Source organism: Triturus cristatus, chromosome 2_1, assembly GCF_964204655.1.
Source record: "Triturus cristatus chromosome 2_1, aTriCri1.1, whole genome shotgun sequence".
In the NCBI taxonomy this organism is placed as follows: Eukaryota; Metazoa; Chordata; class Amphibia; order Caudata; family Salamandridae; genus Triturus; species Triturus cristatus.
The window spans coordinates 123,699,665-123,717,625 of record NC_140581.1 but is presented as its reverse complement, the minus strand read 5'-3'; the positions used below and the strand labels follow the sequence as shown (position 1 = coordinate 123,717,625).

The 17,961-nt window shown below is 48.8% G+C and overlaps 1 protein-coding gene across 6 annotated transcripts in view; it reads right to left on the bottom strand.

The window, feature by feature from the left end:
* The window catches only part of UBAP2 (ubiquitin associated protein 2), a 1,669,217-nt gene that overhangs the window by 1,413,750 nt on the left and 237,506 nt on the right, over window positions 1-17,961 (bottom strand). The gene's annotated exons all lie outside the window — the stretch shown is intronic.

The following is a 17,961-nucleotide window of genomic DNA, read 5'->3' as shown; positions in this document are numbered from 1 at the left end:
GGGAAGTAACAGAGGCTCACCTTATTTGAAAAGATTACTAAGAACTGCTTGGCCCACTACTGTATCGGCTTCGTTGATCGCCTCCAGGCAGTAGTGCCTCGTGAAAGTGTGCCCGCTTGACCACGTAGCTGCCCGGCAGATTTGATGAATCGGCACACCAGCAAATAAGGCAGTAGAGGAGGACATCGCCCTTGTAGAATGCGCCCTCACTCCGGAAGGAAGAGGCTTGCCAGCCTTCTGATGGCAGAATGATATCGCTGAAGAAATTCAACGTGCAATTGTTGGCTTGGTAACAGAATGTCCCTTACAGGTTCGTCCATAGGCAACGAACAGTTGGTCAGATTGGCGAAAGGGTGCCATTCTGCTGATATAAATTTTGAGGCATCTCTTTAAGTCCAAAGAATGCAGACTCTGTTCCGCTGGAGATTGCGGATGAGGAAAAAAGGTTTTTAAAATCACAGGCTCATTAAGATGAAAGTCGGACGGCACCTTCGGCATGAAAGCTGAGTTAGTTCGAAGGATAACACAGTCCGATTTAAATTGGAGGAAAGGAGGCTGGATTGTGAAGGCGTGAATGTGACTCACTCGACGTGAGGATGTCAGAGCAAGCAGGAGGGCAACCTTCCAGGTCAAGAATTTAAAATCTGCTGAGTGGATTGGCTCAAAGGGCGCCTTCATAAGTTGCGCCAATATGATGTTAATACGCCATGTCGGTGGGGGACGCCGAATGGGTGGAAACATCCGGAACAATCCCTTAAAGAACAGTTGAATCACTAGACGAATAGAGAGAGGAAGAGCCGTCCTGGCGAAAACGAGAACTTGCTGCCAAAAATACTTTTAGAGTGGAATGAGAAAGTCCTGACTGTGCCAACTGCAAAAAGAAAGGCATAAGTTGTGCCGGAGAGGTGTGCACTGGGTGGATGTTAGCAGACGAACACCAATGGCAGAAGCGTTTCCACTTTAGTTTGTAGGTCTTCACCGTGGAAGGCGCCCGCGCCCTGGCAAGGACCTCTCTGCAGGCAGGCGAAATATTCAAGTGAGCAAATTCAAGGTGTTCAGGTTCCAGGCCGACAATTTGAGCGGACCTCGAGATGAGCGGGAGGAGGACCGGTTTGGGGGGGGGGGGGGCAGGGGGGGGGTGAGTGGGAGTCCGAGGGAATTTGACGAATTCCAGAGCATGGCCTTTTGAAACGAATGTCCAATACCAAACGGTCTGAAGTTATTAGCGACCAAAAGAATTTCGAGATTCATCCTCCAACTCTGATAGGGAGGGCCTTGAGAGGAGGGGGGTGTAAGCAAAGAAAGTCATTGTTTCTTGGAAAAGGTTCCCCGATAGTTAGACTTTGCCCTGTAGGGCTTGTTAGTCTGTTGTCAATAAGAGTGTGGAATCTGGGAGGAAAAACGCTGATTTCCTTGATTGTATGGGCGGTATTGTGTTGATCCGCAACGAAAGGAGGAGTTGGTGCTGCGTCCGTGAGCACCACGAAAAGGCTGTCTTTTAAACTGCAGCGTGCCAAGGGAACGAGCTGTTTCCATGTCCTTTTTTATGGTTAGGAGCGCCTCATCCACGTGCTGGCCAAACAGCGACTCCCCATCAAAGGGCATGTCAAGGATTTTCGCCTGTACTTCCTGGCGAAAAGAAGTAGAGCGAAGCCAACCCTGCCTCCTTAGAACAGCTGCCCCAGCTAGCTGGCGAAAACCAGTTGAGGCAATATCCACAGAGCAATCGATGATCTCCGAAGATGCTCTTTCTCCCTCCTGAAGAATCTTTAGAGCATCCGCTCTAGAGGGCTCTGGGATGAGGTTGATGAAAGCAGCCATGTCGGACCACATTTGGCGGTCGCAGCGACCCAAGATGGCTAGGGAATTTGCTGCTCTGACAGTTGCAGAGGCCATGGTTGAATTTTTTTTTCCAATGGCATCCAAGCGACGCCCATCATGGTCAGGTGGAGAGGTAAGCGGAGAAGACTGATTCCTTGAGCGACATTGTGCCGCCTGGGTTATCACAGAATCCGGCTTTGGCTGGGATACCAGGCAAGCAGGAGAAGTCTGGAGCCTTATATTTCTTCTCCAACTGCGGGAGAACAGCAGGAATTGAATTCGGTGTTTTCATCAATTTCATACCCTCGTTCCAGATGAAATCAACTATGGGCACAGCCCGAACCTGCTTCTGCAGCGGAGTTTTAAAATCATAAAAAGCAATCCTCCTCTCTCACTACCATTGGGAGATGAAAACGCTGTACCGCCCTTTCCATTAATTGATGGAAACCTGCGATATCAACAGGAGAAGAATTCACTGGTGACCCCGGAGGCGGAGACGGTGAATTGATCTGGTAATCGTCCCAATCAGTCATAGTATCATCATCATCATCATCCAGGAGTTCACCGTCTTCTCTAACCGGAAGGACGTCAGCGTCACCCTCTGTAGGAGGTACTAGTAAAGGGACGGATGGTGTTGGCTCCGCCGCCGGCAGAGGAGGAGCTGGAGTGTTCGGAGGCGCTTCTCGTAAAGAGCCGTGGGAAGAAGGTGGGAAATGGCGGTTGTAATCCTCCAGCATAAATTGGAGATTAGAAATGAGGGATAATGGCAACTGTGCCATCGGAATCTGCGCAGGAGGTTCCTCCTCTTCCTCCTGATAATAATGGTCCTCATCGTCGAAATCTTGACACTTTATGAAAAGTTCCGATGGACTGCGAGCAGCCAGGAATGTGGTATGCATGTCATCATCCGAGGCAGAGGGAAACAGTTGTGACGGTGGTTGAGTGGCTGGTGGCACTGTAATGGAATCCAAAACAGCGTGACGACGCTGCAGGAGTGAATTATCGACAGAAGCAGGCGTTGGCGTAGAAACAGGCACCAATGGAAGAGATGCAAAATTTGGCGTGGACGAGAGACCTGCCGTCGACGAAATAGCCAATGCCGTCGACGAAGCCACCACCGTCGACGAAGCCACCACCGTCGATGAAGCCTTAGTCACCGTCGACGAGGAGGATCTCTTTTTCTTGATCATCGATGAAGATTTAGATGTCGACGGGACAGCCACAGGTTTCTCGTCGACGAAGATATAGGAATAGTCGACGAGAGATTTCAAGGAGACACAAACCAACGTCGACGAAGATGGCGTCGACGAAGCCTCCGTCGACGGCATAAGGAACCTGCTGGAAGCCGTCGTCACCATCGTCGACGAAGTAGTAGAAGCAGCAGATTTCGACGGTCTGGCACGTTCATGAGAGGAAACATGCGCTGGAAGAGCCACAGACGCCCGAGAGCGAGATCTCGAGGGCGTGGGCGTAGCAGCAGAGTGTAGTGGCACATTAGCAACCTCCAAAAGATTATGCTTTCTCTTTTTAAGGGAGGGCAAGTCATGCACACTGCTACGCTTAGAGGAGGCTCCAGTGCGTCCAGAAACCACACTTTCGGCGTTAGAGAGAGGATTATCTGTGACTTTCAAATTCTGTAGCCACAGAAGGAGGCGGCCCTCTCTATCCTTTAGAGTCTTTTGAGAAAAAGTCCTGCAAATTTTGCAGTTTCCTACCACATGGTCAGGGTAGAGGCAGTATATACACTTCTCGTGAGGGTCCTCTGAATAGAGCCTCAACTTCCCACAAGAAGCGCAAGGACGGAAAAGAGACTTCTTACTTGAAGACATCAGGAAAAGCTGAAGATATCCAAAACCAGAGAAAAAACTGAGCAGAGCTCAGGGAGACTCCCTTCACACGACGTGCGGTAGAAAATCTGAGGGCCTGAGCTTCTGAGGAGAAGGTTCTAGAGGGTGTTTGCGCCAGATTGGCTGGAGTTTGGACTATAAAAACGACATGGATGTGTCAGTAAAGTGATTTCTTTTTTCAATGCATTCCTATGTGTCAATGTTATCCTATGGCACTTTCTGCTTTTTTTATGTACCGTGGGACTCCCACTTCGACGACAGGGAATATTCAAGCATGTGAATCTATGAAAGAAATCCCCCAATACTGGAGAAATTAAGTTAATCTGTTTGCTGATTACACTATCAAAAAGAGCAATCTACAACGGAGTTCCTCAATTCTTTACAGGGAAGGTAATTAAGGCCACAGGAATCGGAGTGAGGAGAAAAATTAATCCACTCGATAAATTTCAAGTAAAACTACACAAACTGAACATAGGAATTAAATGACCCAACGTTTGGTGAATGGTTTGTCTTTTCCTTCTAGATAGACCATAGGATTCACAATAGGTGGAATGTATTAGGAATGATTTGTTGCACGCAACTTGTGGAGGCGTCACCGTTGGAGGATAGACTCCTGACGGACAATCTGGCAAAAACGGCCATCTAAAAATTCTACATCGCACATACTAAACGCGCATGCTCCTGCACAAAATAGGTAGGTCAGACACACCATTCTGCCTTCGCCAGTGTAGTGAACCGGGCACCTTCCGACATACGATCTGGCAATGTCCGAAGATAGTGAGATATTGGGGGGCGGTTATGCGCAAATTCTTGCATGTCACAGAAACCACGGTTCTACCAGAACCAAAGAGATGCATTCTTAACATTTGGGAGCCCACAGCTCTCAATCGCATGACTCAGGAATGGGTGACACTTGGTATAATAGTGGCAAAGCACAACATAGCTCAACGCTGGGGATCCAGACAGGCCCCTACCCTTTCCCAATGGTGTTGCGATATGGACAGTATAATGGTGGTTGAAAAGTCTGTACAATTCCATAGAGGGTGCCCCAAGAAATGGACTCTGATATGGGGCATGTGGAACGCTTATCGTGGGCATATCTGTGAACCCCCACGTATGGACTTGCCGTTAGATGCAAGTGATTGATCTAACACACACAGTATGATATGGACAGCACCAACAACCTCGGTTGTCTTTTCCGATGATGGACACAATGGAACCTTACTGGTAAACTAGCAGTCAGGCGCTGGATAAGTACTGTACAGAACGAAAACAAGTTACTTACCTGTAACTACAGTTATCCAGTATTGGTATCTTTCATAGATTCACATGCCTGAATCATTCCCCGTCGCCGAGGCGGGAGTCCCCGGTAAATAAAAAAGTAGTGCCAAAATGCTAGTAGTAGTAGTAGGCCCAAAGAAAAGGCCAAAAGCCTGTATCTTAGCAGCCTATCTACCTCATTATGCAAAAAGAACCAAGAATTTGGTAACAACCAATCAGACACCAGCACCCTTCTAGAACCCTCTCAGCAGAGCCAGTTCTCCTCAGATTTTCGTAGCACAAGTGGGAAGTGAACGTCCCAAATTATATAGAACTGACTCTACGGGGAGGAGGGTGGGTGCATGTGAATCTATGAAAGATACCAATACTGGATAACTGTAGTTACAGGTAAGTAACTTGTTTTCTTATCCAGTATTGGGGTATCTTTCATAGATTCACATGCCTGAATCAGAATAGCGAGCAGTATACCAAGTATACAGTCGTTTGCGGATGGCGGGAGACTAGTGCTGATGCTCCCTAATTGCATCCACAGCTTGTTAACAAGAGTTATAAGAAAAGATCTTAAAATTCAAAATATGCCATCTATAAAGAGAAAAGCATGTTAACATGAAAGCAAATCATCATTGTAACACATTGCATTGTTATATTAAAGATATCAACATCTTACATATTAAAATATGAAAAAAGGGTACCTGAAGGTATCTCAAAGAAACAGATGTCGTAGTACAGCTTGCCCAACTGCTGCATCATCACGATGCGTAGATTGGAGGCAGTAATGTCTGGTAAAAGTGTGGACATTTTTCCACGTCGCAGCACGGCAGATATTCTCTAGAGTCACACCAGCAAACAATGCTGTAGACGCTGCTACTGTCCTCGTGGAATGGGCCTTGGGTTTCCTCAACAGAGGCCTGTGAGCCTTGTCATGGCAGAAAAGTATTGTAGATGCTATCCATCTGGCAATGGTGGATTTTGTAACCGCCTTTCCCAGAGTAGTTTGGCCATAAGCCACGAATAATTGATCGGACTTTGAGGTTCTTTGTTTTCAGAAGATAGAATTTAAGACATCTCTTGATATCGAGAGAATGTAAGGCTCGTTCCACTGGGGTGGATGGATTAGGAAAGAAAGTCTTTAACGTCACTGGTTCATTAAGATGAAACTGTGAAGGCACCTTAGGGATAAACGTTGGATTAGTTCGGAGGTGCACGTAGTCTTGAGTGAAGCGTAGAAAAGGTTCCTTTACAGTAAACGCCTGAATTTCACTCACTCTTCGAGCTGATGTTAAAGCCAGAAGTAAAGCAACCTTCCATGTAAGGAATTTTAGGTCAGCCTTATGGATGGGCTCGAATGGATGCTTCATTAACTGCAATAAGACTGTGTTGAGTTCCCATTCCGGTGGCGGAAGTCTGACCGGAGGAAACTCTCGGAATAGTCCTTTCATAAACTGTTTAATTAAAGAGGACGAACAAAGGGAAGGGCCATGAGCACCCCTTCTGAATCTGGAAAGTGCAGCTAAGTGGACCTTGACTGAAGGGAAAGAAAGCCCAGATCTTGCCAGGTGTAACAAGTAAGGAAGGATCTTTTCTGCAGGGTCATCCACCGGGTGCACCTGGTTTGCTTCACACCAGCAGCAAAACCGTTTCCATTTTAGACGGTAAGTTTTTATCGTGCTCTGAGCTCGTGATTTTGTTAATATATCCCTACAGTCGTGAGGGATATCCAGGTCCTTAAACTCTAAGAAGTCAGGAGCCATGCGTGTAAATGTAGGGACTGAGGGTCCGGGTGGAGAACCTGACCCTTGTTCCTTGACAGCATTGTGGGCGTCGGGCGAAGACTGATCGGCTGGTCCTGTGATAGCAATAGGAGCTCCTGAAACCAGTATTGGCGTGGCCATCTGGGTGCAATCAAGATGAGACGACAGCCCTCCAACTTCATCTTGCGTATGACCCTCGGTATCAGGGGTATCGGGGGAAAAGCGTAAGCACAAATCCCTGACCATCGCATGGACAGGGCATTCCCCCTTGAGCCCTGTTGAGGGTATCTGCTGGCATAGAAGCGGCATTTCTTGTTCTCCTTCGTGGCGAACAAATCCAGCGGTGGTGTTCCCCAAGCTCTGAATATTCTGAGCACCTAAGCTTGCTCTAGCTCCCATTCGTGACAATCTGATTGGGATCTGCTGAGCGTGTCCGCTAATGTATTGCAGAGACCTCTGACATGTTCTGCTCTGAGGGTTATGTTGTGGAGTGTGACCCATTCCCACAACTCCTGAGCTTCCGTGGACAAAGTTGCTGATCTTGTTCCTCCTTGTTTGTTCACGTAGAACATGCTGGTGGTATTGTCGGTTCGAATCAGAACCGAAGAACCTGCAATCCTTGGAAGGAAAGCTTGCAGAGACAGAAAAATTGCTCGCAATTCCAGACTGTTGATGTGTTTGTTTTTGTACTCTGGGGACCACTTCCCCTGTATCTGTAAATCTTGGAGATGACCTCCCCATCCTTCCATGGAAGCATCGGTAGTGAGGACAAAGTCTGGAATTTTCTGAATGAAAGTAAGTCCTTCTTATAAGTTGGGAATATGGGACCACCAACGTAGAGCGCTCTTCATGCCTGAAGTGACTCTGATGATGTCGAAGGAGCCCATCACCTGCTGCCACTGAAGGTGTAACTCCTCCTGCAAGGGTCGCATGCGGAGCCGCGCCAGAGGAACGAGGTGTATTGCAGAGGAGCACATCCCTAGCAGCGACGCGAACATCCGGACAGAAACTGACTTTCTTTTGGAAATTCGGATTGCTAAGTTTTGAAGACGAACCTGCCTTTCGTGAGACAAGAATGCCTTGCAGCGGACGGTATCTAACAGCGCGCCCAAAAAAGGAAGGATCTGCCTTGGTTGTAATTGAGATTTGCTCCTGTTGATCGTAAGCCCCAGAGAATGGAACAGACGAAGAGATGTTGTCACGGCAGTCTTGACTGATCTTTCCGAAGGACCCTTTATTAGCCAGTCGTCTAAATACGGAAAGACTTGGATTCCTTGGGAGCGCAACACTGCTGCCACTGGAGCTAGGCACTTCGTAAAGATCCTTGGGGCAGATTTTAACCCAAACGGGAGCACCTTGAACTGGTAATGGGCGCCAGCCACTGTGAAGCGAAGATACTTGCGATGCTTCGGATGTATTGGGATGTGAAAGTAAGCGTCTTCCATATCTAAGGAAGCTAGAAAATCTCCCTCGTTGAGGCAACCTAGAATTTCCGCCAGAGTGACCATGCGAAATCCCTGCTTCTTGAGGAATCTGTTCAGATTGCGAAGGTCTAAGATTGGGCGCCACTCCCCGGATTTCTTCTTGATGAGAAAAAAGCGGGAATAGAAACCTGTCCCCTTTTGAAGCGCAGGAACCTTCTCGATTGCGTTCTTGAGGAGCATTGTTAAAGCTTCTTTGAATAGTAAGTGAAGACGAGGGGGAGGGGGTCCCTTGGGTGGTTTGTTGGGTGGTTTGGTGACAAACTCTAAGGTATGACCGTTGTGAACCAGGTCCAGAACCCACTGGTCCGACGTAATTTCTTGCCACCTGGTCGCAAAAGTTGAAATTTTTGCACCCACAGGGAGGGGAAAAGGAGTGAAAGGCGCCCTGCAGAAATCATTGCTTCCGTGAGGTGTCTCTTCCCTGATTCTGCGATCTTTTTCGTCCGCCTTGACGAGAGAAACCAGATGTATTGGTCTGTCTGTAGGAAGACTGATATGATTGCCGATACTGAGGCTGGTACCTATTTTGTTGGGTATGATAACTTCCTCTGGAAGAAAATCCACGGCCCCTTGCTCCTCTGAAGGTACCTCTTTTGTATTGCAAGGAGCCCAACGATCTTGCAGTATCAGTATCCGTTTTAATTGCTTGGAGTGCATCATCTATGTGTTTCCCAAACAATGATTCGCCATCATAGGCCATGTCCAATATTTTTGTCTGGACCTCTGGTCTGAACGTGGTAGCTTTCAGCCAACCCTGGTGCCTAAGAACCGCAGCCCCAGCCAACTGGCGAAAGTTAGTATTCGCAATATCCAGTGCGCAGTCGATAGTCTCTGAGGCTGCACGCTCACCCTCCAACAAAACCTTTCGAGCATCTTGCCTGTTATCCTCTGGGATGAGGTCGATAAAGCTTGCCATTTCTGACCACATCTGGCGGTCATAACGCCCAATTATCGCTAGGGAGTTGGCTGCCCTGATGGAAGCAGCTGCCATAGTTGAAAATTTTTTCCCAATTAGATCCAGTCGGCGTCCTTCCCTATCCGGTGGTGTAGTGACCGGTGCTGCCGGATTCTTAGACTTTTGTTGGGCTGCCTGAGATATAACCGAGTCTGGACGCGGTTGACCAGTGAGACAAGAGGGACTGTCGGCTGGAGCACGGTATTTTTTGTCAATCCGTGGAAGCACCGCTGGTACTGATGCCGGGTTTTTCATGATTTTAACCCCTTCTTTCCAAATATAGTCAATGATAGGGATAGCTCTCGTAACCTTCCTTGACTCCTCCTTAAAATCATGCAGAAAACAGTCAGACTGCTCAATGGTAACCGGCAAGCTGAACCTGGTCGCAGCTCGCTGCATAAGGTTATGGAACCCCCCTATATCTTCTGGAGGCGAATCAGATGGTAGAGGGGTAGGTGGCGAAGGCATAGGGATTATATATGAATCCCAAGGGTCTGCTGGGTCTGGCAACTCGCCCTCTTCGTATTCCTCCTCCGAGGTTGTATCCTGATGCGGGTCCTGTGGAGGATCAGGCAGTTGAGGCATTGGGGCTGGAACCTCAGGCAGAGGCAATGGGTCCGGCTGCGGCGCAGTCTGTGGAACCTGTGGAACGTTTGGCTGCGGCGGAAAACGCTGCTTATAATCTGCAAGCATGGCTTGTAGGTCTTGTATCAAAGTAGGAGGCAGATGTGACATCTCATTCCTACGAGGTTGTGTGTAGCAGGGTCTATGATGCGGAACGATTATGTCTTCCTGATAGTAATGCCCTTGATAATCCTCATCGTCCTCCTGACATTTGATGTGCAGTTCCGAAGGATGGCGAGCAACCCCAAAGGGCCCTTCGTCCTCGTCGTCCACATAATCATCATCGTCACACTGCACATAAGTTTCCAGGAGATGCGAGGGAGTGAGCGGTGAAATGTCCTGCCTTTGAAAAGACTTTAGTTGAAAAGTCCTGGTGGAAACTGGAGTAGAGCTCATCGTCGACGAGGTCGTCGTCGACGGGGCTGTGGTAGACGGGATCGTCGACGGGATCGTCGACGGCATCGTAGATGGTGCTATCGTCGTCGACTGGCTCACCGTCGACGGAGCCCTCGTCGACGGGCTCGAGGTCGACGGAGCCCTCGTCGACGGGCTCGAGGTCGATGGAGCCGTCGTCGACGGGCTCGACATCGATGGAATCTTCGTCGACGAGCCCTTCGTCGACGGGGTCTTCGTCGATGGAATCTTCGTCGATGGAATCTTCGTCGATGGAATCTTCGTCGATGGAATCTTCGTCGACGGGCTCGACGTCGACGGGCTCGACGTCGACGGGCTCGACGTCGACGGGCTCGACGTCGACGGGCTCGACGTCGACGGGCTCGACGTCGACGGGCTCGACGTCGACGGGCTCGACGTCGACGGGCTCGACGTCGACGGGCTCGACGTCGACGGGATCTTCGTCGTCGACGGGATCTTCGTCGACGATGGAATCTTCGTCGACGAGCTCTTCGTCGACGAGCTCGACGTCGACAGGCTTTTTAATGGCGGAATCGTCGACGGCGGTACTGCTGACTTCGTCGACGAGGACTTCGTCGACGACCCCTCGACGGTGGGCTTCTTTGAGAGGATAGTAATCTTCGTAGACATAATAGGAGAGGTAAGCGCCGTCGTCGTGAATGTTTGCGTCAATGAAGAAGCAGACGAGGTGACAGAAACTGAAGATTGAGAGTAAGCCAAAGATTTTGAAAGGCTTTTACTCACAGTTTGCTTGACTGTAGATTCCTGAGGAGAGTGCGCATCAGAAGTAGAATGATGCGATTTCTGACGCTTCCTCCCTTCGCTGGAAGAGCTGTCCTGCGATCTAGCTCTCTTGCTAGAAGTAGAGGCTTTGTCATCCTCCTCAGCCGAAGAGGATTTAAGCCACAAAAGCACTCTCGCCTCCCTATCCCTGAGAGTTTTTGTAGGGAAGGTGCGGCAAATCTTGCAATCTTTTGCCTCATGTTTAGGGTAGAGGCAGTAGATGCAGTCTACATGTTGATCATCAACATGGACTCTCTTCTTGGTGCAGGTCCTGCAGGACTTAAATAAAGCCTTCTTGTCTGACATGCTGAAGCAAGTTGAAAGAAAACTGAGAGGCACTAAGGGAGACTCCCTTCCACACGACGTGCGGTGAAAATCTGAGGAGAACTGGCTCTGCTGAGAGGGTTCTAGAAGGGTGCTGGTGTCGGATTGGTTGTTACCAAATTCTTGGTTCTTTTTGCATAATGAGGTAGATAGGCTGCTAAGATACAGGCTTTTGGCCTTTTCTTTGGGCCTACTACTACTACTAGCATTTTGGCACTACTTTTTTATTTACCGGGGACTCCCGCCTCGGCGACGGGGAATGATTCAGGCATGTGAATCTATGAAAGATACCCCAATACTGGATAACAACGTGTATGCACCATTGAAAAGTTTATTACTGATACCATGTTTATTATGAACAAAATGGCAATAAAAATATTTTAAAAAATATATATAATGATTTGGCATGGGGCGCTAGAGAGCACAACGCAAGATGCCCGCACTTTAGTGCAGCTTCTCTTGGTCAGGTGTCGATTCGTGAAATAGCCATCCATCCATCCACCACCCTTATGTCCACAAATTGAGCTGCCGCCACGCCACGGAATGCAGACCCCGCGATGCTGCCTGAAAGGAACTACAACCATCGCTGTGTGGTGCTGACTGTGCGACTTTGTGAGTCGGGCCGTGGCAGGCCTCAACTGCTGCGTCGCTGTTGGGCCGAGCGCTGAGAGCACAGCGCGTTGCAAACCACCAGCCCCGCAGAGACGTGCTGGAAGAGCGGTGAGCCGGCAGGTGCTACATCGGGGACTGTCTGCCGTCCGGGTGAACACCAAAGACTGTCGACCGGCTGCGGCCTGCGGAACCGTTTCACGGTGTACGCCCTAGGGCGACCAGGCCTTGCGTCGCAGTGGCCGAATTACGCTGTGGCCGTGTAGCTGGAGTGGGCGCAGCAGGTACAGACGTCAGCGAGTGCACTGCGCCGCAGGTGCGGAGGATTCGGATGGCGTCGCGGCTGGCCTGAGCAACAACGCATCCTACCTTCGGCTCAGAGGTAGGCCAAGGCCCGGCTTGGCAGGTGTGCATGGAGGCGATTGCTGCACGTTCTCCTCTTCCTCCCCCTTCTGCAGGACAGCCAACACGCATCACAGGGTCTCATACTGGCATAGACCTGAATTTGGGGGGGGTCAGAGCCAGTGAGTACATGGACAGAGCTACGTCTGCTGGGTGAGCTGCAAGACACTATCAGCCTGGGGTGAGCCTCGGGGCCCTGCGCATACTGCATTTCCACCCTGCTAGTCAGACAGCCAATATAGAACAGTCGGTGAAGCGCCGGGCCTGGGACTACACATGGCAATTCAAAGGGGTCCCATATACATCTATCTACAAGAGAACGGTGCGCGGGTGAGTAAGTACCAGGCCGCGCCACACTTGCCCCAAACAAAACGCACCGCGGAACGGAATCGGAGGTGGCCTCCTGGCCCAACACAGAGGCCACACACAAGGACATGCACTGTGATCTTCTCTCACCCCCCCCCTCAGGGCGGTCAACATATAAAACAAGGTCGTACACAGGTGCAGACCTGAGTTTGGGGTGGAGCGAGCACCGGCGACTGAGCGCAGTGACATGGACAGTGCTGGACCCGTGGCGTGAGCTGCGCGACAAAGCTAACCCGCGGTGCGGCCCTGTGCCTACTATACACCCACCCTACTCTTAAGGCATCCTATACAGCACTGTTGGGAGGGTTCGGGTCTGGGGCCGAACGCGGTTGTCCATCGGGCCCCACAACAAAAACTAGCACTGCCGCCACACACTGCGCAAGTGCCTCAGTGGACAGCATGGGTAAGCCGGACAAAGCAGCAAAGACTCACATTCGAGTCCAAGAAAACACCACGTCCATCACAAAGCAACCAGGCAAACTCGGGTCAGAATCCAGAGGACCTGGGAACCCTCCCAGCTGGCGGCGACTTTCTATTGATGTCAAAATAGATACACTAAATCAGCATATGGACTGTATGTCGGCCAAACTGGACAAACAAGTGTCAAGGTCTGTAATTAAGACCTAGGGAGTAACAACACATGTAACAGGGGGTGTCCGTATGGGAGCTTACAAGAAGAGACAAGGCGGTTACTAAGGAGGGACTGCTAAGCTACTGACCAGTGAAAAGTCACCATTTACGAAGGACAGGGATAGGCGCCAATTAAAAAGATTGGTGGAAAGGAGGCAGAGCTTTGTGCACATATCCTGAATACAGCAGGTCTCAAAAAGACCTCGCTAGTGTCGCCTAGGCGAGAACTAAAAAGGAATCTGAACAGAGACATGGGACCGTTAAGCTAAGCAACACCAATCCCCAATAAACCCTATACAGATTGGGCACATGGAATTAGGAGACGTCCAGGGACAATTGTTAATAAATTGATTTTAAATTGGAACCAGAAAGAAAAAGGAAACAAAAGAGAAAAGAAACAAGACTACAAACCCCAGGTTTCCCATGACGTAACGGCTATGACGTCATCATGGGCGTGCAGAGGGACTCGCTGCCTCTTACATACACGGTCTCCCAAAATCCGTCCGGCACTCGGCGGCAGACGAGGAGACGGTTAGGTACACAGATGGTGCTTGATCTTTGACGAAGTAAGCGCGGTTGAAAACCTGGTTGATTGATATGAGAAAGAAGCTTGTACGAGAGGATAGGTAGGACAAAGTATGCTGTGACAACATCGGAGACACGGATTAACAATAATTCACTTATCCTGAATTACAAGCTTGGCTTAGTCGATCATGCCCTATACCAGTAAACCCCTTTAAGCATTCATTGTATCGGATGTATTTCGCTTACCATAGCTAAAAAAAAAAAAATTTTAAACGAAATTTGTTTGGTCGCTCCATGACAGTTGGTCACATAATATTAAAGGTGGGTGATCATTAACTCTAGACCCACATATATTACCAGCAAACAACACTTTATAACATGAAGTCTATATTCTTAAAGGAGCAATACGTAAAAACTGAACTACACGAGAACCCCATCCATACAGCTCTCAAAAAACTAGCGATATCCCGCATATACTATACACGCACCCTGTTGCATAAATTGGGACGAGCTCCCGACCCCCTGTGCCTACGACACTGTGGGCAACCAGGCACATTTTTTCATATAATATGGGAATGCCCGCAGATTGTACCTTACTGGGAAAAAGTTATGAGGGTACTTGCGAGAGTGGGGGAGGCAGAGGTCCCACCGGACCCAAAGAGGTGCCTCCTTAACAGATGGGAACCAACAGACTTGAACCTGAGGATGCAGGAATGGGCGACACTGGGGATGACAATTGCAAAGCGTAATATAGCACAGCACTGGGGGTCGGGGCTGCCCCTCACATATCAACGTTGGAGAAATGACATGGATAACGCCATGGTGGCGGAACGAGCGGTGTACATGCACAGGGGATGCCCCAAGAAGTGGTCCAAGATATGGGGAACTAATTCAGGGGCAATAAATGTGAACACCCACGAGCTGAGTCAATCTCGGACATCAGTGAATAAAAGGTGGCTCTTGTGGAAAGGCAGGGGTGGATTGGTCGGCGGTTGGGAGTTGGATGGGATAGGATGGATGTCAAAACAAAAATAGGTTTACGTTCGCAAGGACACAGCACAGAAATAATGAATATTGTATGTTAAGCAGTAAATACCTTCAGGTATTAAGATGTAAAATAGGAATAAATGTGGATCAGGTTTATTAATGTTTGCAAAATTAATAAAATGTTAAAAAATAAAAAAAAATAAAAAACTCGCAATATCACCCACTGTGTGGGTACGACCTTGATGTGGTACTGAAATATACATGAAACAAGCATCTACATCAGGTTGATTTTTTCACCGAAAACTGATACCTTAGAGACCCGATAGAAACAAAACTCGTAACAATTAATGAGGATTGGTTGAATGGTATGAAGAGTACGTTACTTCACCCTAATGAGTGTTTTTCACTTACAAAGAGTGTGACAATAAGACGGCCCCACTGTCCAGGACCTCATGAATTGTGAAAACCCAAGAACTCGGGTAAGCATAGCAACTTTAGAGAATGTTTTACACCTTTTTATCTCACACTGGTCACTTACTTTTCATCTACAAGGGATGTTTGTTAGAGTTGCATCCAGCATTGGATACATCCTTGACAACTAATCATTGGTCTTTAGAACAAAAATTAGTTTCAATCAATAAGAATAGTGAATAAATTCCTCTGTAGATATGGCAACAACCCAAACGTGTAATCTACATTGAGATTATTCAGCAGCACAATTTTCCCTTTCGTGTTCCCAGGGAGGTGACATCATCCCCTCCTCCCCCCCACCACCCCACCCACCCCCTTTCCCCCAGCCTTCACCACTCCCTTCCCCTTTCTTTATTCGCATGGCAAGAAAAGCATGGACCATCATAACTCATGAAAAGGTTTATAGATACGGGACTATGCAAAAGATTTGGGGTTTGAATTCCCACAGGGAAGTACTGTCCTACTTCAACCTCCTTAACCCATTTAACTTGTAGGAAATTCCCAAGAACGGAAGACCGAGACAGGTGAGAGCCTTAGGCCTCACTTATGTGCATGGTGTGCATGCATAGCAAAGCAGGGAAAAACACAGCAAGCTCTAACGAAGGTCCCAAACCAGGACGGGCTCTGAGCAGGGGGCGAAACAGGTTGGCAAATACAGAGCAGGTTTAGTTTAACAATTACTCTCAACAACAGCCCCAGAATTTCTTTTAACCATATCCCAGGTGCCCCATGAATAAAAATAAAAAAAACTGATGGGTGTACAAGTTACTTACCTTCGGTAGCAATGTATCTGGTAGAGCCGATTCTAGCCGCAGATTCCTTAACGTAGAATTATCCCCAGGAGTGAAACTGGATCCAGAACATTTTTGCCACAGCATCTCTGCACGCCAGGGGCGGTACCACGCGACCCTGCCCGGACGTCATCCGCGGACGTGAAGTCAGCGAGGTCACATAAGTCCCACCCCGGCGCACTGGCGTCAGTTTTCTTCGGAGAACTTTTCCGCGCCACAACACGGAGCCATCACAAACAAAACGAGAGAATGGGAACAGTGTGAGAAAACAAATCAGTGAAACGAAGGGAAGAAGCGAATGGTGAGGAACAGCACCATTAGGGACAGTGCCAAGCACTGCGTTACTGAAAGTCATGGAAAGGAAAGAGCAGAACACCGCTCTGAGAAGTAACCCTACAAAGCGAAGGCGATATCCTCCCTGGAGGCAGAAAAAACATGTGAAAAATCTCATGGCAGACGACAGAAGTCTGCAACCACAATCTGTAACAGTGAAGGGTAACAAGTATGGAACAGATGAGGAATGACAAATCACCCCAAGACAACACTATCAAGGCGTGTTGTATCCCCTGTAAAAAGCTACAGGCTGAGGCAGAGCCAAAAGACCAACCCAGAGGATGGCAGAGGAGTCAGAAACCCCAGGCAATGAAAAAAGGGAGAAGATTATGAGTAGGCCCTCACACTGAAAGAATCAGGGTGCAGGGATGCAAAAGTACACATGAAACTACAGTCCAATCACCAGAAAAGAAGGAGTGGAACAATTAAACAGAATGAAGCATCCCGCCAGGGAGGAAGAGCACCTGCAGAAGACAAATGCCTCCCGAGGCGAGTGCAAAAGACCAAGCTGAAGGGTCCTCGCAGAACGGGGAGGAAGAGCGGGCCGTGAAGGAATCTGCGGCTAGAATCTTCTCTAACAGATACATCGTTTCCGAAGGTAAGTAACTTGTACATCTGATACAGACTACTAGCCGCAGATTCCTTAATGTAGAATAGATACCCTAGCCATACCCAAAGGGGAGGAGGGGTGCGAGAGAACCTCACCAGCTTGGAAGAACACAGGGCCCCAACAGGGGTTGTGTCATAGGGACAGGAAGAACGGCCCAGCCCACAAGCCTACCCGAGGAGCAACGGGTGTCCAGGCGTGTACCAGAGGAAGAAAAGAACCACCCTCAAAGCCAAGGAAAGAGGAGGAACGGAGGCAGAACACGCCCCAGTAGAAAACACACAGTGAAGAGGACAGCTGAATGGGTGTATCCCGAAGCAGGGAACAAGGCCAGAACGGTTCCACAGTCGAGCAGCGCAGTGAGAAAGAAGACACAGACGCGCAGAGCTCCAACAAGCAAGGGACAGGAGCACACGTTGACACGGCGAGGCCCACGGAGGGGAAGCAATACTGTGAGAAGTTGGCCTGATATATGATGTCACTAGTTCTAGTGTACACCTTGTATCAGTCCAAACAACCCTTATGGTGATTGGTTGTAAAGTCAACCTTATAGACCAGCTATCCTAGTGGTAGCATGGACAAGAGCAGTCTTAGGCTAAACTCTGTATGGCATATGAAGCCAGCTGTTATACCATTATAATCCCTTGAATACCAAATGAAAGGACACCTCACCAGATATATATAAAATTAGAATGTATTTATTCTAACATATACCCTCAGCACTCTTTATGAGTTCAGAGGTCTAAGCACAACAATTTCTTAAGTAGCATACGTTAAGTTACACAGGACAAATACAGTTAGGCCCAGGGGCCACGCAAACCGTATACTAAGAAAGTGGTATAAGTACCACGTCACGAACAGGGAGTAGGCCTAGGGCATCGCTGGGGCTACACTACCCTATCAATAGTTAGGAAGTGGGAGGCCCACGGGAAGCGTGTGCAGTGTGGAAACACACA